This window comes from Heptranchias perlo, chromosome 27, assembly GCF_035084215.1.
Source record: "Heptranchias perlo isolate sHepPer1 chromosome 27, sHepPer1.hap1, whole genome shotgun sequence".
NCBI classification, from domain to species: Eukaryota; Metazoa; Chordata; class Chondrichthyes; order Hexanchiformes; family Hexanchidae; genus Heptranchias; species Heptranchias perlo.
This window is the reverse complement of record NC_090351.1, coordinates 33,145,289-33,169,188: the sequence shown is the minus strand read 5'-3', so window position 1 is coordinate 33,169,188 and position 23,900 is coordinate 33,145,289. Positions and strand designations below refer to the sequence as shown.

The window sequence follows — 23,900 nt, the reverse complement described above, 5'->3', positions numbered from 1 at the left end:
AACATTGCATTGCCAACCTCGACAGTCCATCTGTAACCAGAACAAAATTGTCTCAATGGAAATGGCAACCATTTACCTTCGCTGCCCCAAGTGAGATGGAACAAAACCACCTTGTGAGGTGCTGTTCTGTTTCCTTAATATAAACGGGGTGTGAGGTACCATAATTTGGGGGCAGGGGTTACACAGCCAAGGTGCTTTCCAAGCCAAAGATCAGGATTGGTGGTGTGGTGACCTTTCACCCCTAGGAGTGCTCAGGGATATCCTTTCCGGTGTATTCTTTGCAGATCTAGAGCTACTTTACACAGTGCTCTATAATTTCATTAACCTTTACGAACAAATAACAACACCACTTTTTTCTGTTAGTATTTTATTTGCTACAAATATTGAACCAAATTGGGCCATTCATGGGGTAACTAGCCTAAGTTCAAGTAATTCATTTCCCTTTAAAAATGGCAGGACACAAACACCGAATGGGACAAGGTGGTCCGCTTCACCCCAGCTGTGCGCATCTAACAATAGTTTCCCTTCATGATTGAGCGACGGGCGAGCAAAGTGCAGCCTGTACACGAACAAAGAGGCTTTTTTAAAAAAAGTTAAATTTACTTTGAAACAAAAAGCCTATTTGAGAGAATTGTATGGTTGAGTGCAGTGCAGAGCACGACACCATATTTTAAAAAAATTTTTGGCTTTCGAGTGGGGCCGGTCCCCGTAGAGCGGCTCTCCGATTGTGAGCCCTACGTGTGCGAATGGCTGAGACACTTTGGCCACTGTGTAAGTGCAAAATACCGATGTTAGGAGGCCAGCAACGACCAGCTCCACTTTTACGTGTAAATGCTGGACGGCAAACGCACTTAAGAGCCGTCGATCATGACCTGGAATATGGAGATCCCCTAAAGTAAAAGTGTCTCAAAAGGGAGATCTGGCACTGACCAGGGTCATTTAAAGTTCAGGGGAGGGGGCGAGATGCATTGGTGCTCTGATGACAGAACACCGCTGAGCTCAGGGAACTGGCGGCAGTTGGGAAGACTCAGTTGAACAACAATGCCAGTAAACTACCGTAAAAAGTATAAAGTACTTTTTGAAGTGTGGACACTGTTGTAATGCAGGAAACACGGCAGCCAATTTGCGCACAGCAAGCTCCCACAAGCAGCAACGCGATAATGACCAGATAATTATTTATTTTTTAAAAAGTGATGTTGGGTGATGGATAAATATTGGCCAGGACACTGAGGAGAATTCCCTTGTTGTTCTTCAAAATAGTGCCATGGGATCTATTACGTCCACTCGAGTTTGCAGGCAGGGCCTCGGTTTAACCCGAAAGACAGTGCAACACTCCCTCAGTACTGCACTGGAGTGTCAGCCTAGATTTTGTGCTCAAGTCTCTGGAGTGGGACTTGAACCCACAACCTTCTGTTTCTGAGGCGAGAGTAATACCCACTGAGCTATGACTATGCCCCCTAAGATTAGATCTTGACTTTCATAACAGCCAAGTTGCATGGAGTCCGGGTGCTGAATCTTGTACATTTTCACATCGATGGGTACAAGCATCAACGCTGAATGCAAGATAGAGCAATGGCCATAGCTTTAGCAGAGTCAAGGCATGGTGGTTTAAAAGAAACACTGTGTGGGATAGCAACCAATAAGCCAAACAGGATGGCAGATTCAAAGTACAGAAACATGACTTTTACTCATTTTATTACTAAAACTACTTAGAACATGGTGTTCAATTTTGCCACCATACCCCAATGGATTTGAAGGAGAATAAGCACAGATGCAGGAAAGAAGCAAAGAAATGGGTGAAAGAGAATGCTTTGTTAATGATTCAGTCAGCGAATGCAATGCCTAATGTCAAACAGAGCCACACATATCAGGAAGACCCTGGGGTCAACCCATCTTCTGTGTTAAATTAGCTGATCTCAATCAATCTGCTAGTCTTATGTATGATGTGTGCAATCAAGTGAAATCCTAATGTCAAGAACTGTCTTACATATGTAGGAAGATAGGAATAGGGGTAGGTCATTTAGCCCCTCGAGCCAGTTCTGCCATTCAATTAGATCATGGCTGATCTGTACCTTAACTCCATTGACCCATCTTGGTTCCGTAACCCTTAATAACCTTGCCTAACAAAAAACTCTCAACCTCAGTTTTGAAATTTTCAATTGACCCCCATCCTCAACAGCTTTTTGGGGGAAGAGAGTTAGAGATTTTCACTACCCTTTGTACTCGTCTTGTGTTTGTAAAGCACAATTATCTCATCTGAATAGGTTTATATGTAGGGTCCAGATGAGCCTCAGTGATGTAGTCCCTCTCGCCTCCTTGTACTTTATAGTTGCTCAACATTAGGTCAGTAGAAACTCTTGCACCCCCCCATGTAAGACATAAGCCCAGATTTATTGTCTTTGTGCCATTTCCTGAGCCTGCGATTGGAGGTGAAGTTTCTTTCATCAGCCTCTGCTCCCAGCAACCACTCATTTAATCATGGCTTTCAGTGGACAGTGATGCAGGTGGGCTGGGAGCAGAGTCCAAGTAAAGAAATGTCACATTTCAGCAATGAGCCTCGAAGGTGCTGCACACGGCGGAAAAGAAAGCCACTTCACCAGAAATTAAAGATGCAAAAGGGGTTTATTTCTCTCAAATAGTTGAATGTATTATAGGTCCATATTGTGGAGTATTCCTTTTGAGGATTTATGGCCTAGATTTTCGTCCAGGGCAAGGCTTCTGCTAGAAGTGTGTGGGAATAGGACTTCTGCCCACTGGTCTGACCCTGCTTGCCCTCTTATAAGATTTCCTGTGGTTAAGATTAAGGTGATTAAAAAAGAGGGTGCAAAAAGGATTCACAAGGATGATACCAGAACGGAGAGGATATACCTATCAGGTTAGGCTGAACAGGCTGGGGCTCTTTTCTCTAGAAAAAAGGCTGAGAGGTGACCGGAGAGAGGTCTTTAAGATTATAAAAGGATTTGATAGGGTAGACGTAAGGAAAATGTTTCCACTTGTGTGGAGTCCAAAACTAGAGGCCATAAATATAAGATAGTAACTAATAAATCCAATAGGCAATTCATGAGTGTTTAGCACATCTTTTAACTCTTCTTGCAATTTCTGCTCTTTACCAGAATTATTTTTGCTGTTCTTCTGTGAAGCGCCATTTCCAACTTGTGCCGCACATATCGTGTCCCACACTAGAGCTTGCTCATCATCCCCATCCTTTCTGACCTGCACTGTCTCCCCATCCCCACAGTGCATTAAATTCAAAATCTTCATAAATCTCTCCATGGCCTTGCCCTGCTCTATCTCTGCGATCACCTGCAGCTATACATCCCCTCCCAAACACTTGGTTCCTCTGAGTCCAACCCTTCCTCCCTTTGCCCCACCGCTGGTGGTCTCGGTCCTACTCTCTGGAACTCCGTCCGCTTCTTCTTTGCAAGCCTTCAACAACCTCCTCTCTTCCAGCAAGCTTTTGGTCAATCTTCCTGATTGCTCCCTTCCTGGCTCAGCATCAGTTTTCCTTACACTAACAGTAAAGCACCTTGGAATATTTCATTATTTTAAAAGGGTGTATAAATGCAAGTTATCGCTGTGATGCTTCGCTATGTTAAAGATGATGTATGGGTGTTAGCTGTGGCTCAGCGGTAGCACTCTTGCCTTGGAGTCAGAAGGTCGTGGGTTCAAGTCCCACTCTAGAGACTTAAGCATAAAATCTTGGCTTAACACCAGTGCGGTGCTGAGGGAGCACAGCACTGATGGAGGAGCCGTCTTTCGGATGAGATGTTAAACCGAGGCCCCGTCTGCCCTCTCAGGTCAACATAAAAGATCCCATGGCATTATTTCAAAGAAGAGCAGGGGAGTTCGTCCTGGTCAATATTTATCACTCAACCAACACCTAAAAATAGATTATTTTTTTTTATATATTCGTTCATGGGATGTGGGCGTCACTGACGAGGCCAGCATTTATTGCCCATCCCTAATTGCCCTCGAGAAGGTGGTGGTGAGCCGCCAACCGCTGCAGTCCATGTGGTGAAGGTAGCGAGATTGTACAACTGAGTGGCTTGCTTGGCCATTTCAGAGGGCAATTAAGAATCAACCACTTTGCTGTGAGTCTGGAGTAACATATAGGCCAGACCGGGTAAGGACAGCAGGTTTCCTTCCCTAAAGGACATTAGTGAACCAGATGGGTTTTTACGACAATCCGGTAGTTTCATGGCCACCATTACTGATACTAGTTTTTTAATTTCAGATTTTATTTAATTAATTGAATTTAAATTCCCCAGCTGCCGTGGTGGGATTTGAACTCATGACACCGGATTATTAGTCCAGGCCTCTAGATTACTGGTCATTATCATATTGCTGTCTGTGGGACCTAGCTGTGTGCAAATTGGCTGCTGCGTTTCCTACATTACAACAGTGGTTACACTTCAAAAAAAAAGTATTTAGTTGACTGTAAAGCTCTTTGGGATGTCCTGAGATTGTGAAAGGCGCTATATAAATGCAAGTCTTTCTTTCTTTATAAGCGGCCTGTAGATTGCAACTACAGTGGATTTAATAGTGGCAACCACTCCCTGTATGTGTGTTGATAATGGCAGTTAGACAAGCACTAAAGACATGTCTACTACAGAAAAGCAATTTTTAGCAGCAATAAAAAAGCAATCCCACAAATGGGAAACTTAACCAACTTGCATGGCAGGCTCCTTTAACCTGCAATGTAATCAGCTTTCTCCCATCTGAAGGTTGAGCAATTCCATGAGTTTCAATGAGACATCGGCTACCTTAGGAAGCCATAAGCAAGGAAATCGAATTCTATGAATTAACACATTGTCCAATACCCCCCAAACTCAATTCTCCCTTCTCTCTGTTCAAGTTCCCCCCCCCCCACCACTAAAGCTGCCAGCTCTTGCAAACGATTCTACAAGTGCCAGCAGCCCACTGGTACCTTGCTAATTCCTTATGTACGAGTTTAGGCAGTGAATATTGGTAGCCTATTCTACCATGAAGGGCATCACACATTGAAACAAACCCCGGCTCTTGGGTGATCTCCATGCAACGATGCACACCTACATAGTGCCTTTAACACAGCACCTTTAAACATGGCAAAATGATCACTCGATCAGAAGGGGGGGCGGGGAGGTGAAACGGATACAGAACAGGAATTAGGAGAAGAGGTAGGAGAGATACCGATAGGTACACATTCTTCAGGGTTCATGGGATAGTAATCAGGAGGGAGCCTCGCTGATTCGCACCCCCCCCTCCACTCCACTCCCCAGCAGCACAAATTCACCAAGGCCAATTGTAGCACCCCAAATGCTGCCCCCACCATGACCAGCCAAATTCTACATTTAGCAAGTCGTAGCTGGATGTGAAACATGGAACTAAAGAATAATGGTCATTTAATCGTTGAAAAAATAAACACTTTGCAACATGGGGAATATGATAGTGTACATGTGGACCATATTGTGGATTCCTCGACTTAGCCAAAAGTAGGCTCTCAGAGCTGGACTCACTTTGCCTCATGTATAAGCACGCAGTGCTTATGCAATACATAAATTTGTAAAGTGGGAGGAGGTGGGAAAGCAATAGAACAAAAGTATCAGACCGTAAATAGTTCATCACAATAAATTGCAACTACCAAATCTGACAGAATAAATTGCCACATATCAATGTGAACATCTTATCTGGGAGATATCAGCCACCTGGAGTACCCAGTACTGGCTGACAGGCACTCAGTCTCAGAAGCAATGGAGTGAAATGACCTCAATACCAGGGACGACAAAAGCTACACTGGTACTATTGGGGGCGAAACACGATTCACAGTAGCCTATTATACTGCATTTGCTGTTAAATCAGCTTTTCCATGGCCACTCCAGCACAACAGTGAAGGCCACAGGTCATTTATTTTCTCGCTTGCAGGCGAGAAGAGCGACTTTGTTAAACACAGCTACATACGACCTCCTTCATGTTGGTGCAGCTGCATATTTAGCAACAATAAAAAGACAAGTGGTGAACAAAGGGCAATTTTGGTGGCGAGTTGGCTCAGCTCAGTCGGGGCAGCAGTGAGGGCACTCCAATTGGGGTCCGTGCCCATGTTGTGGACAGAGCTGATCTCAGCTCTGGCTGAGATCAGCTAACTTGGCTTTTGTTCATCACCGTTTGTACTGTTGCTAAATGTTGGGAGGTGCAGGAAGGCAAAGCCAGCCAGAGATTCCCCTCCTGATCACTTTGCAATGAATCCCGCTGGAAAGTACGTGTGGACGGACATCAGGCTTGACTCAAGATGTCTCCTCCTCCCTTCACGCAAGGTAAAATGGCCAACTAGCATTCACCATCTTAAGCCACACTAAAGAATGGCCTCTCAGGTGAGGTATTGGTGAACTGCCAATGTCGATGGAATCTTAGCATTAAAGTCACCATACCATGAAGGGAAAGAAAGGAACACAATTTTGGACAGATGGCAGAGAAATTTTCATCTGATCATTTAATTTTTTTTAACTGATTATTTTGTGGTCACCAAAAGGCTGTTGGTTCTGAATAATGTGGCATTTTTCATTTCAGGCACCCAGCGTCAGCATCAAACACTCCCAGGCTGGGTACAGTACGGTACGATCGGATACAGGTTAAAGCTTCTTCCCCTCTCTTCAAACAACGAGCTGCAGTCCCAAACCCAGAAGAGTGCCCCTTTACTGCATCCATTTCCCGCACCAGCCACCCAGTGGCCTTTCGGAGGTGCCAATTTAGTGCCCAATTAGGGCAAGTTTTGTAGTGTGGGCCCCCTGCCCACCAATAACCGAATCGTGACTGCCCACACTCATTTCACATAGGAGTCTGGTAATCACCCGATCGAGGAACCTTTCACCCCGTCAACCTAGCCTGGATTCAAATGTAGGTGAAAAACCAGTCTCTCACTTGCTGCATTGTTCACTCTCCACTGTTTCAATTTTGACTGGAATTTATTCAGTTAAAAGAACATTGAGCTTTATGTGCTTGTTGTTTAAACTCAGTGTGACATATTTTCGAATGGGCTGCAGTTAGATTTAACAATAGACTCTGGTGTGCCAAAAAAAATTTTTAAAAACAAAATTAAGGCTTATCCAGCTACAGTTATGACAGTATATTATAGGTATTGCTACTAATCACAAGGTTATTTAAACAAAATTACAGGATAAAGCAATTGAAAGTTGAAGTTTATTATAGATTTGTAAAACCAGCAATGATTTGCAAGTAAGCTCCTCATTATATACTAGCAAACAAGAGTTGAAAAAACAGTTTCACGATTTTGCCTCTAACTTACGACCATAAATAAGTGAGTAACGCTGACCTACACTGGCTACTGGTCCTGCAATGCTTCCATTTTAAAATTCTCATCCTGGTTTTCAAATCCCTCCATGGCCTTGTCCCCCTTCCCATCACTGTAACCTCTTCCAGCCCTACAACCCTCTGCTCTTCTCCAATTCTGGCATCTTGCGCATCCCCGATTTTCATCGCTCCACCATTGATGGCAGTGCCTTCAGTTGCCTAGGCCCTAAGCTCTGGAATTCCCTTCCTAAACCTTTCCACCTCGCTACCTCTCTGTCCTCCTTCAGGACGCTGCTTAAAACCTACCTCTTTGACCAAGCTTTTCGGCACCTGTCCCAACACCTGGTCACCTGTCCTAATGTCGCCTTATATGGCTCGGTGTCAAATTTTGTTTGATAATACTTCTGCGAAGTGCCTTGGAATGTTTTACTATGTTAAAGGCGCTGCGTAGATGCAAGTTGTTGTTGTTGTTGTTGTTGTTGCTGCTGCTGCTGCTGCTGTGTGAAATAATTGAGGACCACCATTTTGGAAGGTATTCTGAATTTTGTAAAAATCAACTCCTGCCAGTATAGATGCTGGAAGGCGTCAAATTTGTAGCGGCAAACAGCAGCTCTCATATTACTTGTCTTTCAAGAGTTCGATGGGGCCCACATTCAGGGACGATTTCCTCTGCTTGCTCTTTAGATGCGTTTAAAATTTCCCTTTTAAGTATTGCTCTCTGTCATGCAGAATCAGAAATCTCAGCACAGAGGTGCCATTCGGTCGATCATGCTGGTGCTCGCTCCAAACTACTGCTATGTATAGAAATGCTGTAAAGAATTTAAACTCACAAGGTCCAACAAACAGGAAAGAAAGAACTTGCATTTTATATAGTGCCTTTCATGACCTCACGGCATCCCAAAATGCTTCACAGAAAATGAAGTATTTTTGAAGTGTAGTCACTCTTGTGACGTAGATTAACGAGGCAGCATCTCCTCTGTTGTTCAGCTCAGTGGATTGTCTTTGCTTGGCTCCAATCTTACCTATCCGATTGTTGCCAGAAAATTTCCAGCAATGGCTTCTCTCCTTGTCTCTGCACTTTTCCCGCTGTAGTTCTCCAAGGATCTATCTTTGGCCCTCTCCTCTTCCACATCTACATGCTGCCCCTTGGTGACATCATCTGATGATATGGGGTAAGCTTCTGCGTGGACATGGATGACAGCCAGCTCTACCTCTCTGCCACCTCTCTCGACCCCTCTACTGTCTGTGTTGTCAGATTGCTTGTCCGACATCCAGTGTTGGATGAACCACATTTTCCTCCAGTTAAACACAGGGAAAGCTGAAGCCATCATCTTCAGCTCTCGCCATATCCTTGCTACCAATTCAATTCCCCTCCCTGGCCATTGTCTCTGGTTGAACCAGACTGTTCGCAACCTCAGCTTCCTACGAGCTAAGCATCCAACCCCATACCCTCTCCATTATAAAGACTGCGTACTTCCACCTCCTTAGCATCACCCGCCCCAACCCCTGCCTCAGCCCACCTGCTGCTGAAGTCCTCATCCATGTCATTTCCAGATGCCAATGCTCTTTTGGCCAACTTCCCATTTCCCAAGCTCTGTAAACTTCAGTTCATCCAAAACTCTGCTGCACCAAGTCCTGCTCATCTACCACCCTTCCTTGCTAACCTGGTCTAACTCCTCCAACTTAAGCGTCTCCTCTTGTTTAAATCCTTTCACGGCCTTGCTCCTCCCTACCTCTAATCTCCTCCAGCCCTGAACCCACCCCCCACCCCCCCCCGCCGCCGCCCCCACCAAATCTTTCAGTTCCCCCTCCCTTTGCCCTACCATTGGTGGCCGTGCCTTTAACCGTCTAGGCCCCAAGCACCAGAATATCCTCCTAAACCCCTTGACCTCCCACTTCTCCTTTTAGACCCTCCTTAAAACCCATTTATTTGATCAAACTTTTGTTCACTTCACCTAATATCTCCTTCCTTGGCTCAATGTCCATTTTTGTTTGATTAGATCTCTGAAGCACCTTGAAATATTTTTCTATGTTAAAGATGCTATTTGAATACAAGTTGTTGTTGTCCCAAATGTGCTTTACAGCCAATTAAGTACTTTTGAAGTGTAATCACTGTTGTAATGTAGGGAAACACAGCAACCAATTTGTGCATAGCAAAGTCCCACAAACAACGACGAGATAAATGACCGTATAATCTATTTTATGATGTTGCTTGAGGGAGGAACGTTAGCCAGGATAACGGGAGAAGTGTTTTCTTCTTCAAATAACGCCATAAGGTCTATTACATCACCTGAATAGGTAGATAGGGCCTCAGTTTAATAGCTCATCCTGAAGGCACCACCTCTGACATTCCCTCAGTACTGAAGTGTGAGCTGAGCTGATGTGCTCAAATCCATAGGGCAGCTTAAGCTCACAACCTTCTGACTCAGACAAGATTGCTACCAACTGATCCAAGCTGACAATCTCTTTTCCTTGTACCCTTTAATATGGTTTTAAACTCAAGTGTTTATTTAATTCCCTTTAAAATGCTGCGATTGCCTTTGCTTTATTAGTCATTTGTGGTCATATATCTGTATTTTAACAACCCTTTTACATGATTTTGCTTCTTGGACTATTTCTAACTTTATTCCGATTGTCACAGATTCACAAACAGTGGTAATAGCCTTTCACTATTTTGAACATGTCTAATGTGTTCCCATTTAATCCTCTCTAATCTTGAAAGTGCAGGTCTGGTTTTTCAAGTCTTTCATTATAACTAAATTCTCTCATCCATGATATATACTATACATCTACGCTACAAAATTACTCTTCCAACTGTAGCCCAATCAAGTTCTTTTACAGATTCATAGTCATTTCCTTGCTTTTGTAGTCAATCGGCCCTTCTATATAAATTCCATTTACCCTTTTCGTGTTATTCCCCATTTGAAATCCTGCTCTTAAAGATCTCCGGATCTGTACCCCAGATCTCCGGATCTGTACCCCAGATCTCCGGATCTGTACCCCAGATCTCCGGATCTGTACCCCAGATCTCCGGATCTGTACCCCAGATCTCCGGATTGCTTCACCCCATGGAGAATTTTAACCTTAAGTTATATTTCCATTGTATGTTCTTTTCTCCCCCAAAATGCATTACTTGATATTTTTCTCCCTTCGATTAAATTTGCTACGTATCTGCCCACTCCCCTGAATCGATCTACATATTCTGCAAAGTCCTGCATTTTTTTTAAAAAAACTGTTTGCCATGCTTCTTAGTTTGATATTGCCAGCAAATTGATATTATTCCTTTAATCTCATGTCAAAAATATTTACGTAAATGGAGAATGAGAGAGAGAGGTCCCATCGGACAGAAATAAGGCATGTTACTAACTACGCCTCCTCTATCAAAGAAACATTTGTTTACTCCTATTCTTTGCTTTCTATCCAACAGCCATCCTGCTATCCATGCCATCACTTCAATCTTCGCAATAAATATCCTGTGGCAATTTATCAAGTGCTTTCTAAAGTCCAAATAAACACTTCCACTGCACATACCAAAGGGAACAGGTGTGCAACCATCTCCCCCCCCCCGCTCACCAATCTAAGTTTTAGTTATTTTGACAAGAGGAATAATACAAAGTCTATCCAGTTGGACTGGCTTGAAGGCTTGTCTGGGCAGAAGTTGAAGAGTAAGAGTATGTTGTTTTTTTAATGTTAATTTGTTTGAGTTCTTAATAATCCAATACTGAATGATGAGAAAAACAACAAGGCTTGTGATTGAAAACAACTTTACATATAAGCAGCAACCTATTTACTTACAAACTTCATCTTGTAGACCAAGTTTTCCAGTCTGAATCTAAATGGTTGCCTAATTGCTTACTGAGGTGTCTAAATTCTCATATCCAAAATATATTACAAAGAAATAGGCAGACCGGCAATAGCTCTGGATTCTCCCACTGCCTTCATTACTGTGTTTTCCTATTGACGAAGCAGGCCCACAGACAGCATAAATCGAACACAGTTTCACCAACAAGAGGGAGAAACTTCTAAAGCTGGCAGGCAGGCATGCTCCAGGGCGCTGAAGCATATCTCAGCAATAAAGTTAGGCTTGTAGAATAGCAGGTGAGTTATTACTTTTAGTACATTTCCTTCTTTGCCCACGTCAAAATCATTTACGTGTGCGGAGAATCAGAGAGGTTGAAATAGAGATCCATGGGGCATGCCACTCACTACATCTTGTCAATGGGAGAAACAGCCATTTGTTCCTAATCCTTGCTCTCGATCCTTTACCCATTCCCCGATTCATGCCAACACTTTAATATTAAGGGCCTTAATCATCACCTCTCGTGGCACTTTATCAAAAGCTTTGAGAAAGTCCAAATATACCACATCTACAAAAAGACAACAGGAGCGCAACTTTTACAGGCCTCCTTCCTTTTTAAGCTATTTTGACAAGAGAACAAAGTACATCCAGTTCAAACTGTGAGGGGTGACCTGGACAGAAGTTGGTGAGCAAAAGTGTGTTGAATGGAATAACTGTGCGTCATTGAATGATTACTTTTGGCACAGAGATGTGAACCAGAAACAGGGGTGGGAAGTGAAAGGGTTAAAACCCAGAGGCCTAATTGAAAACCATTTCTAATGTTTTAAAAGAGAGACAAAGGCTCCTCTTAAGCGGAGTGATCAATGGATTCTGTGGAATTGGAAGGCATGAAATAGTTCCAGTGTTACAATAAAGATTATGTAACTTTATGGTTTAATATAATTTTTCCATGAATACTCACAACATACCATAATTGTACAAACATGTGTAAATCATTAACTGTGAAATATCTTCATATTGGGTCCACAGCTAGAATCACAGAAACCCAGAGAAAAAAAACTTAGATACAAGGGAACTGTGCTCCATCCTCAAGAAGGAAGGGTTAATTAGCCTACCAGATGGACATTTCCTTCTTACAACTACATGAAATATTGTACAACCAAGGGCAGCATGGGATTCTCAGAAACTGTTCATTTTTAGTCTGTATCTTGCCTATGTTATTTATGCATTATTATTCTATGTTGTGTCTTCAGTTTATCTGACTGAAAAGGATAGAAGCAATCCAGTCTGGTAGATCATAAGCAGTCAACCTCTGCATCAATTGGCCACATGTTGTGTAAAGTCACATCAACGCTTTATTACAACAACTTGCATTTATATAGTGCCTTTAACGTAGTAAAAATGTCCCAAGGCAATTCACAGGAGCATCAGACAGAATTTGACACAGAGCCAAAGGAGGAGATATTGGGACAGGTGATTTGTCAAAGAGGAAGATTTTAAGGAGCACCTTAAAAGGAGGAGAGCGAGGGAGAATGGCAGAGAGGTTCAGGGAGGGAATTCCACAGCTTAGGGCCTAGGCAGCTGAAGACACAGCTGCCAATGGAGGGGTGAAGGAAATCGGGAATGCACAAGAGACCAGAATTGGAGGAATGCAGAGTTCTCAGAGGATCGTAGGGCTGGAGGAGGTTACTGAGATAGGGAGGGGCAAGGCCACGGAGGGATTTGAACACAAGGATGAGAATTTTAAATTTGAGGTGTTGCTGGACCAGGAGCAAATATAGGTCAGGGTGAACAGGACAACTTGCGAGTCAGCAGCTTATTTAGAATTTTATTAGGGATTGCAAAGTTAGACTTTTCACTCTGAGGGTCAAGTTCAGCCTCTAAGTTAAAGACCACCTGATTGACCTCTGCTTCTGAAGTCCAAATTCCAGAACAATTCTGTCCATTATAGCAGAAGTTGGTTTTTTATCATTCCAATTGTGAAGAGTTGAAGAAACTTAAAAGGGTGCATGTTCTGACTGCTCCATAGTGTATATGATCATATATCATTTTAGATTGTGGAGCACAGAAGGGGGTTAATCTCATTGCAATTATACTCCAGCCAATTGCAGGAATAACGTGATACCTGTACTGGTTTAGCTTGCTCTGGTCTAAACCAGTTTGGAAAGGTTATATAGTGTACACTTGACTATATTTCATATGAGCTCAAAGATATTCCAGTCCCCCAGTCTGCAATACAACCAACAGTAATATCCTGAGCATATTGTTATGCTACTAAGAGTATAAGAAACATTACAGTTATCAAAGCAATAAGAGTTTGTTCTCTAGGAAGTGGAATCTTGGAGAATGAAGTGTAAAGTGACTATTTTACAGAACTGCCCCAGTTGGACACATTTAGTGGGCAATGACAAGAGAGAAAATGAAAAGTCAAGGACGTTTTAGGTATCGTGTCACTGCTCTGCCTGAAAGACACCCCTGGGTCCAACTCTCTACCCCTCCCCCATCACAACAGCAATGGATCTCCTAACAAAAAAAAGAGGCTGGCTAGTGGAGAAGAGCTATCTGGCTGACTGGATAAAGAGGGGGTGTTATTTTCCAGACAACATATTGTGGGAATCTTCAAGTTTAGTTGAGGCACCAAATTCAAACTCAAGTCTTTTCTTTTCTACTGCTGCCGGGAAATAATCCTGGGTTCTATTGCTCCAGCTTTCGACAGCTCTCAGTAGCCATGGGCTGTAGAGTAGAAATGGGCAGCCATAAACCTGGGCTGTTGTGTTGCTTTTGTAACGCAATATTTATTTGATTCAAACTGCTGTATTTGGCGTGTATGGCAAGATTGCTTATTGCATAGTATGTGGCTTGGCTGTGTTTTGCACACTTTCAGACCCACATGCATCAGATAATAAGGTCATCAACTTCTTTCATACAAACTCTGGATACTGTTATGGAGGGAAAAGATTGTGTTTACAAATAGACAGGAACTGTGGTACAGATCAACAGCACATAGCCATTTGTTCTTGTCCTCTCCATCTTTCTACCTCCAACCCTCTCTCCCCCCACCATTGTACATTCTGGTCTTCGATATCCAACTTCCCCTTCCTGTTTCCCAAGGAGTGAGAAGAGTCACAGTTCACCTTCCCAAAGCCCAACTCCTGATAAACCTGCTTTTCCACGTCACATCACTTTACGGAGCACCCCATCTAAATTTATTTTAAAATGAAGCTCAGGGTCTGCTGAATCTGAGGCTAAGGGGTCTGTATTACAAGTACCGTTACAAAAAGATTAGTGAGGCTGGAAAGTGAGAGGACAAATTTTTACAGAGGAGAGGTTAGAAACCAAAAACTTGGCACAGAGGGTGGGTGGTTCGAATGTGGAATGGTTGAAGTGGAGTCCAAAAAGAAATTAGATAGCTGCTTGAAAAAGAAGAATATTAGGGATTGAGCAGGAGTGCGGGATTATACCAGGTGGTTCACGTGGAGAAAAATATTACAGAATAGATGGGCCGAGTAGCCTGTTTCTGTGCTATAACATTCTATGATTCTACTCAAATTTCAGTGACTCACCGCTAAAAGGAGGGAGAACACTGCATGGCTCCATAGGGTAGGGTGGTGGGTGTCGACCAAAGCAGTGAACATTTTCAGTAAATCCAGTAAGGTGTGTGCGCAGTTTGTCCCAGACAAAAGTACAACCGAAGCAAAAACAAAACACGTTGGCGGATACTCAGCAGCTCCGGCAGCCTCCGTTGAGAAAACATGACAACTGATGTCTTTTTTTTTTATAAAAAGCATACTCAAATTGTTACAGATGGAGTACGTGTTTGTGTGCTAATGAAGCAAGCACAATGGGAAAGATATTATTCTTCATGACTCGCAAAACAGTTGAGCTTGCATAATTCACCTAAGTGGGTGCAGTGTTTGGTTACAGATCCGGTTACAAGGAAACCGTGATTCAGTTCTTTGAATTTCAAAACCTTGTGTCATTACAGCCACATTTTGATCAATTTGTCAACAGTTTTGGCTCTGAAACACTTGAGTTTACAGGTCAACATATTGGCATGGTACATGTTTGCGGTCGCAATTCCTCATCGAGAATTATCCATTTCAACTTGCTCATCAAGGAGTGGCACCGTGCACCGTGTCAGACCTTTCCCCACAGGAAGGAAAGGAACATTTTTTTTTAAAATCAACTCACCTCACTGCAAGCTCAAAAGCAGCTTTAACTAAAGGCTTGCAAAACCAGTATTCGGGACACCTTCTCAGCGGGAAAGCATACATGGCACATTGGTCGGAGACAGGGGAAGAGGAACAAGAGGGGGGCTCAAGAAACATCCTTCCTACAATGAATCATCACCATTTAAAAAGAGTTATTTATCAACATTAAAAAAAAGACTTGAGCAGGATACAAGATTTCCACTCTTTAGTCCTACCCAAAGGTAGGGATCACAGTCTTCACAGAAAAGGGTACCGTTTCCTTTTGGGAGAGACGGGGGGGAGGTATAAGAACTATGCGTTGTCATACTAATAAGTTACGTGTTGTGTTTTGACACAATCTGTGTCATTAAATTGCATATTTAATGCACCTTTTTGGTTCATTCATGTTTCACAAGCATGATGTCCCTTTACAAACACCATCACAAGCCTCCACTCGTCCAACTTTTTTTTTAATGACTAATTCGAATCATCGACCTGGTGGGGATGGGGGGAGGGGGGCAGCCCAGTGTTGTATACAGATTGGCCCCATTTTTTTGTCTTTTGTATTCTCACTTGCTGGGAGGTATCCCTTTAAAAATATTTTAAACTGACCAACAATGGAACAGTACCTGACGAGTATTAATCGAAATTCAAGTGTATTCAATATGAAGTCAAATTGAACAGGAGAAAAGGGAAAAAAAAGACAGCCACTATTACTGAAAAGAAAGCCTCAGCCTTTCTGTAAGGGCCAATGACACGTACCCTGTAATCTGTTGTTGAAGCAGAAAGCCAGGGGCGAGGATCAATAGAAAATATGCTTTCCTGGTTTGGGGCCAGAAAGTGGGAGTGAGAGCCAGTCCAAATTTACTGAAAATACATGGGAGTTATACAATCATGCTTAAAAGAAATTACGAAACTTTCACTTGGCTTCAAACTAAACCTTTAGCCAGCCTATAATCACAAAGATTGAAAGGAACACTAACAAAGTAATGTATTTTGTACAGCATGCCTGGCTAGTACTGCGTGTAATCAGTTTGTTTATCCCCCCCACTTCCCTTCCCACCCCATGTTGTATGTATAGGAATAGATGACCAATCTGTGGATTCCTCATAGTCTCAAACTCGACAGAATCAAAGCCAAATATGCACCAGTCTAAAGCAATTCATTCTGGTACCTATATTCTAGAATATAAACAGGGAGCAGGTGTATTCAATGTCAATAATGACTCATTAGTTTCTTTAAAAAAAATCCTACCTTATGGTGGCTTGTTGGGCTTTTAGTGAAGAGAAGGGACTGATTATGTCTGTCTCATAACCATCATCATGATGTGCACGATTAGCTAATACAGATTAGAAGCTCCCATCTGTACCTTCAGAAGGAGCTGACAGGCATTTGGACTGGCAAAACAATGGCACGTCCATCTACTGAAATATAATGAATGCCAACACAGGCCTCAACTCGTCCAACTTCTTGCGAATTCATTCAAAAAACATCGACCTGCTGGACAGCCCATTGTTGAATGGGGATCAGCCCAATTTTGTTATTCTTTTGCGTTCTCACTTGCTGTGAGGTGGACCCGGCTGTAGCAAGCTCAGTGCAGCTCCTTTTAGAAAAGTTATTGAACGGACATACTTAGACATCTTAAAGTAGCAAGTTGTGTACAATCCCGCCAGGGCGGATTGTAAATCTGAAAGCCTACGCAGAAATTAGGACATTGGTGCGACAACTAAGCAGCTCAGGTTTCCTCAGGACCGCAGATTTCGCTGCAGGTAGATTGAGTGTAGCCAGAACAAGTTCAACTTTGTTTTGGACATCAAAGTTGAGCCACAGATCATATACCTCCGGTCAGCCGGTTCTCAATCAGAATCAGAAGAGTTTTAGCCACAGAGCCATTCCAAATCCAGCACGCTCCCTTTATAGAGCAGGGCACTGGAATACTGCCCGCATGTCCACGTTAACAGGACAATGGGAGGCATGGCCTACCACACAGTGGGGGAAAAGAAAAATCTCTGCAATCTGGCCGAAGGAGGCACGAATCCTGCACGCCAATCCATAAAGCAGTAGTCATGCTGTAAACAGATGGAGCTCATGTCTTCCTATATTATCATTCTGCGGTTGAAGAAAAAATTCCTTTCAAAAGGAAACCGAAGTCAATAAATAGAACAAAAAACAAACAAACTAACCATCATGGTTAAGATATGTACCTTCAGTCATCAAATGCAATTTGCAAATATGCAAACAGAGTGAATAAACAGCCAGCTGAGATCAAACAACTAACATCATGCAGCAAACATGTGAATGCTGAAATGCACTGCTTTAAAATCCTTAATCTTGCAAACATATGTGAAGTTAAGGAGGTTTCCCTGAGCTGGAATGCTTCAGACCAGGATGGGATTATAGTATATCGGCTCTGTATCATGTCAAACAGACAGTGTGAGAACTAAATGTTTAGGTTTGCAATACACATGATTGGATTGTTTGGGTTTTAACTACCTAACTGGATAAACAAGCCCCAAACCACCAGCAGAACCTGTCACATAACTCCACACAGTGTATGGGCTTCCATCTGAATTCTGAGTCCTTTACTTCTCCATCTAAATAAAATCCGCAATGCAGAAGTCTCAGTCTAATCATCAATATCTTAAATTGGTATATCCCTTCAGAACTGAATGAGGTACTACCAGTATGTGTAGCGATGAGCATACAGATATTAAAAGATTTTCCTTCACCCTAAAATGCTCATTAACTTCATGCAAAAGCCAATCTAAAATCATAGAATGATACAGCACAGAAGGAAGCCATTCAGCCCATTGTGCCTGTGCCAGCTCTTTGAGGGAGCTATCTAATTAGTCCGTTCCCCTGCCCTTTCCCCATAGCCCAGCAAATGTTTCCCCTTCAAGTATTTATTCAATTCCCTTTTAAAAGTTATTATTGTATCTGCTTCCACCACCCCTTCAGGCAGTGCATTCCGGATCATAACTCGCTGTGTAAAAAAAATTGTTTTCATCATGCTTCTGGTTCTTTTGCCAATTACCATAAATCTGTGTCCTCTGATTACCGACCCATCTGCCAATGGAAACAGTTTCTCCTTATTTACTCTAGTAAATCCCTTCACGATTTTGAACACCTCTATCAAATCTCCCCTTAACCTTCTCGGCTCTAAGGAGAAGCAGCCCAGCTTCTCTAGTCTCTCCACTTAACTGAAGTCCCACATCCTTGGTACCATTCTAGTAAATCTCCTCTGCACCCTCTCCAAGGCCTTGACATCCTTCCTAAAGTGTGGTGCCCAGAATTGGACAAAATACTCCAGCTGGGGCCTAAACACTAATTAGTGAACCTCTCACCTCTAGCTTTCAACTTCTTTCTCTTGCGATCTTGTCGCTGTTGGCTTTATCAATGCTACTAAGGTCAGTGTTCCTTTTTTCCCCTCCTAAGCTGCAAATACACCATCCTACACACACTTCCTCCTCCATGCACTAGTTTGAAATCAAGGATCATCAGTCACACGGTCTCCTACTCTAGCTCATCTTTCCTATGGCCTCAAAATTGTGCAACTCATGTTGCTCAATCTTCCTCCTCCAATTTATAGTGTTTTAAAACCAAAAAAGTTTCACCTGAGCCTTACACTGTCTGAGGTGCTGTCTTTCAGATGAGACGTTAAAACAAGGTCCAGTCTGCCCTCACAAATAGACGTAAAAGATCCCATGGCACTATTTCAAAGAAGAGCAGGGGAGTTTTCCCCAGTGTCCTGGTCAATATTTATCCCTCAACCAACATCACCAAAACAGATTATCGCATTGCTGTTTGTGGGATCTTGCTGTGCGCAAATCGGCTGCCGTGTTTCCTACATTTCAACAGTGGCTACACTTCAAAAGTGCTTCATTGGCTGTAAAGCGCTTTGGGATGTCCCAAGGTCGTGAAAGGCGCTATATAAATGCAAGTCTTATTCTTTCCTCATATATTTTGTCGTCTTTTTTCAACTTTGATGTCCTGCACGACACAATTTTTAAAATAATAAAATTCAGATAAATTCAAAACTGGTTAATGTTTCTGGTGCAGATACAACAGCAGCTTACATTTATATAACACCTTTAACATAGAAAAACATCGGACATCTAGTTCTGATGTGCAGTCTCCATCCATAATGTTAACCTTCCTTTTCTTACTTCAGAAGCTGACTGACTGCCTGTGTATTTCCTGCATTTTCTGTTTTTAAATCAAGAGAAACTCATGACAGCTAGCACTTCATGTTTTATGCAATTTGTATTCTTTTCACTAACTTGCCACGTGTAGGACTCGCTTTTAAAAGGAAATGAATAGCTGGGGAAACAAAAAAAGTGTTGCACTCATGTATTAGGGGTGCTGCGGCAAAAAATTCCTCCGGCACCTGTAGTACCTGCCCACAGGCCTCCCGACGACCGCCCAGTGATGGGGTTCACGTGCTACAACACAAGGAAAGGAAGTAGAGATCCTTTCTCCTCAAAGTGTTAAAAGTTGAAATCAGAATTTGCAGTACCTATTGTAAAGAAAGAACTTGCTTTTATATCGTGCTTTTCACGACCTCAGGGCACCCCAAAAGAGTTTACAGCCAATGGCGTACTTTTTGACATGTAGGCACTGTTGTAACATAGTTAAACACGGCAGCCAATTGTAATGCCATTGCTGGTTTGATCAGTTGATGCTACTACAAACAATGAGATCATAAGGGGCAGAAGTGAAAACAAGATGGTCACCAAGCTAACACGGGATGTTGAGAGGTGACCACGAGTTTGGCAAAAGAGGTCGGTATTAAGAGTGCTCACACATGCAAAGCTACAACATTCAGAAAAGCTGACAAAGTTCCCAAAAAGTCGACAACTCAGAACGGGATATAACTGAAAAACAGCCGTGAAAAAGACCCATGACAAAAGGCAATTGAATAATTTAAATTCCTTTTAATTACATTGGATTTCAGGATTTTTCTATTAATGTTTTGGGATGACATTCCACAAGTAAGTTTGTTTTTCTCTGTGAAAACTGAAACCAGGGGCCTCACGTATGACATGTGAGAACTAGTTACAGTGGAAAAGCAGCAAGACATAAACTGGTCACGACTTAAACTGCAGCTCTACCCAAAATTGCTTCAGTTGTGTAATAGAAAAGAAAACAAAAGTACACAAGAAAGAAAGAAAAACAACTTGCATTTATATAGTGCCTTTCACAACCTCAGGACATCCCAAAACGTTTTACAGCAAGTGAAGCACTTTTGAAGTGTAGCCACAGCTGTAATGTAGGGAAACATGGCAACCAATTTGTACACAGCAAGGTCCCACAAACAGCAATGTTATAATGACCAGGTAATCTGTTGTTTTTTTGGTGTTGGTTGAGGGATAAATATTGGGAGAACTCCCCTGCTCTTCTTGGAATAGTACCATGAGATCTTTTACGTCCACCTGAGGGGGCAGACGGGGCCTCGGTTTAACACCTTAGCTGAAAGACGGCACCTCAGACAGTGCAGCACTCCCTCGGTACTGCACTGAAATGTCAAGCCCAGATTTTGTGTTCAAGTCACTAGAGTGGGACTTGAACCCACAACCTTCTGTCTCTGAGGCAAGAGTGCTACCACTGAGCCACAGCTGACATCAATACAGCATCTTTAACATAACGAAGCATCACAGGGATAACTTGCATTTATGCAGCGCCATTATCATAATGAAATATTCCAAGGTGCTTCACAGTTAGTGTAAGGAAAACTGATGCTAAGCCAGGAAGGGAGCGATCAGGAAGGTTGACCAAAAGCTTGCTCAAAGAGATGAGGTTGTTGAAGGTTTGCAAAGAAGAAATGGAGGGAGTTCCAGAGAGTAGGACTGAGACCACCAGTGGTGGGGAAAAGGGAGGAAGGGATGAGAAATCTTGAGTCAGAGGAACCAAGTGTTTGGGAGGGGATGTATAGCTGGTGGAGATCGCAGAGATAGAGTAGGGCTATGAAGAGATTTGTGAGGATTTTGAACTTAATGTACTATGGGGATGGGGAGGCAATGCAGGTCAGAAAGGATGGGGATGGAGTGCTAGTGCAGATATTTGTGGCACAAGTTGGATATGGCACTTCACAAAAGAACAGCAAACCATCTGCTTTCTGAGTGGACGGCCAGTTGTTGTATCCCTTGTTCTCACTGCTCACATGGCATCTACGAACATAGCTTGACTGGCTCTGGTTGACTTTCACGGATATAACAGTTTCTGGCACGCAGGGGTTTGTGGGAAGCATGAACCGCCATTGTTCTCCATTTCAAAGTGACCAATGTTGACTGGCAGCCAAAATCATCCAATCCCATGAGACAGGGGCTGCCATTTTGCAAAGAACATGGATGCGCAATGCCAATCAATGGAGAGTGAGGAGGAGTGTGCATGGCAGGTGAATCATTGGAGCCTTTGGAGAAGAAACAAGTCAACCAGGCTCTGGGGTAAAATATAGGACTAGACTATGAGTGCACCAGGCCGTGGGACACAGAGACAGGTCAGGACACCACTGTCTAATATCCTGCAACATAAGTCAGTGTCAATGTGGTCTCCTGGACCAGTTTTGATTGCCCAAAAGGGTTTAGGAGAGAAATTTTCCTGATTTTCCCCCCTAATTGGCCTGGGTCTGTATCGATTTTTTTGCCACTCCCAGGGGATTACATGTCTCTGGGACGGGTAGGAAGCGTCTATCGTAATGCACGAGGCATCGAGCCTATCCGGGACAGGCTCGATGGACCAGTTAGTCTTTTCCTGTCTGACACTTTCCGTATGTCCATCTTTCTTATGACCAGAGTACTAGTTCTCAGATCTATTCCAACAGATACATTTCCCTACAAAATTATGTTAATGAGAATTATGTTAATGAGAATTTACAGAAATGTATTGTAACAGGGGATACAGAAATTTTGGTGAAAATTTCAGTTTTTTTTTTAAAAAGTCAGCAGTTAGAGGATGCAGCAAGTTTTTCAAACGCGTAGGATCGCCTGAGAACGAACTACAACAAAAGGGTAGTGATTTTTAATCGGAGAATATGTAATTATCTTCCTCATTCTCCACTCACCCCACTAATAATAGACTGTTCAGACAGGATAAGACACAGTTCCGATTCATGCGAGGGCACTCAATTGAACTTTTTTTTCCCGAACGTTTTCGCTATGCCCTCAGTAGGGGTCCAGAAGGGTCAGCAGAGTTCAGTCAGGGTTTGTATTGTGCTGGGGCACAAGTTCAGGCCTCATATTTTACCAAGTGCCAATGCAACTTTTCCATGGTGTACCTCGGGGGGGGGGTGGTTTTGTGCCACTGATGGCCATGCAGTTTTCCGAGGACTGTACAGCACAATCGCAACCTCATTGTCCGATTCCATTTTCATAGTATGTGCGCTGCCACATTTGCAAACAATACCAGAGGGTTGTCAAGAGGACTGGTTCTTGCAAAGGGGTTTAAGGCCACAGTTGGTGGTTGGAGAAAAGAAAAAGAGTGGAAGGAGAAAATAAAAGGACCAAAGTTTCTTTTATTTCAGTTAGGGAAAAAAAAAGTGAAAAATAAAACAAGGAAAAAAGGTCAAGTAATCCCAGGAACTTTTTGAAACCGTCTCAATTAAAGGATTAGGAGACAGTCACCTTTCAAAGTAGTTTCTGCGGATTTATGGATTTCAAATACAATAAGACACAGAAATGTCACTTGCTCTTTGCGAAGGGTGACCGGGTGCGTTTTGTGTTTCGTGGGAACACAGAGTAGACCTTGGCACCTTGCGTGCAAAATCTGTAGTGACGACCGTCAATGTCGCTCTAAGCCTGGTAACATTCTGTGAAAATTCTTCCCCCCACAAACTTGTGCGGCAAAGGAAATTACATTTCTTTGAAGTTACTTTATCCTCTCCCTCCACAGCTCAAACGATGCAACAATATCTCATTCGACAGTCTCACCAGATGCTAAATCCCAAACCCGTGGTGGGGTCCTGGACGGATCATATTGCTAAAAAGCAGTTTTGGCTTCACAGCAGCATAAAACGTGCGTTATACGTGTGTAGATCCCAATACCAATTTCAGTGGAAACACCAGTTAGACTACTATGCTATATCAGGTCAATAGATTTAATAGTATGTGGTGTAGGAACAATTTATATCCATAGATCTGTTCACAGTGGAAAAGTAAATTTGTGATGAGACGCAACTTATGTAGGAATTGGATCTTGGAATTGAACAGACTCTTCGTAAGAGAATCAAACAAAATACAGACTTAATGCACTGAAACCTTTATCATCAGTACAGGTGACTGTATATCATTGTCATTTTTTTATTATTAATGATCCCCAATAATACGAAGAGAAAGGCTTGGATTTATGTATTTCCTCATCACATCTCTGAGAAACTTTACACAAAATGCAGTCACTGTTGTTACGTAGGGAATGCACACACATGCCAACCTAGAAAACAATCAAAAGCTGATCGACAACTTCAAAAAAAGAACTGACACTGTCCCCAAAACAACTCTGAATATAGATCCATGACACGTGAAGACAAACAGTTAGACTGAAAGTGCAGTGGGAGACAGGCTTAGCGCTGCAGGTATACCCAACATTCCATTACTGATGAACACACCCAAAACATTGCAACCTGTCTCTTTGCA

At 42.7% G+C, this 23,900-nt stretch overlaps 1 protein-coding gene and 1 long non-coding RNA gene across 3 annotated transcripts in view; one reads left to right on the top strand and one right to left on the bottom strand.

The window, feature by feature from the left end:
- LOC137344556 (solute carrier family 45 member 3-like) overlaps positions 1 to 23,900 on the bottom strand; it is a 112,906-nt gene that overhangs the window by 39,014 nt on the left and 49,992 nt on the right. The gene's annotated exons all lie outside the window — the stretch shown is intronic.
- LOC137344557 (uncharacterized) overlaps positions 15,479 to 23,900 on the top strand; it is an 88,274-nt gene continuing 79,852 nt past the window's right edge. The window contains exon 1 of the long non-coding RNA XR_010968387.1: positions 15,479 to 15,515. This is a non-coding gene — a long non-coding RNA (uncharacterized lncRNA). The remainder of the gene's footprint in view (positions 15,516 to 23,900) is intronic.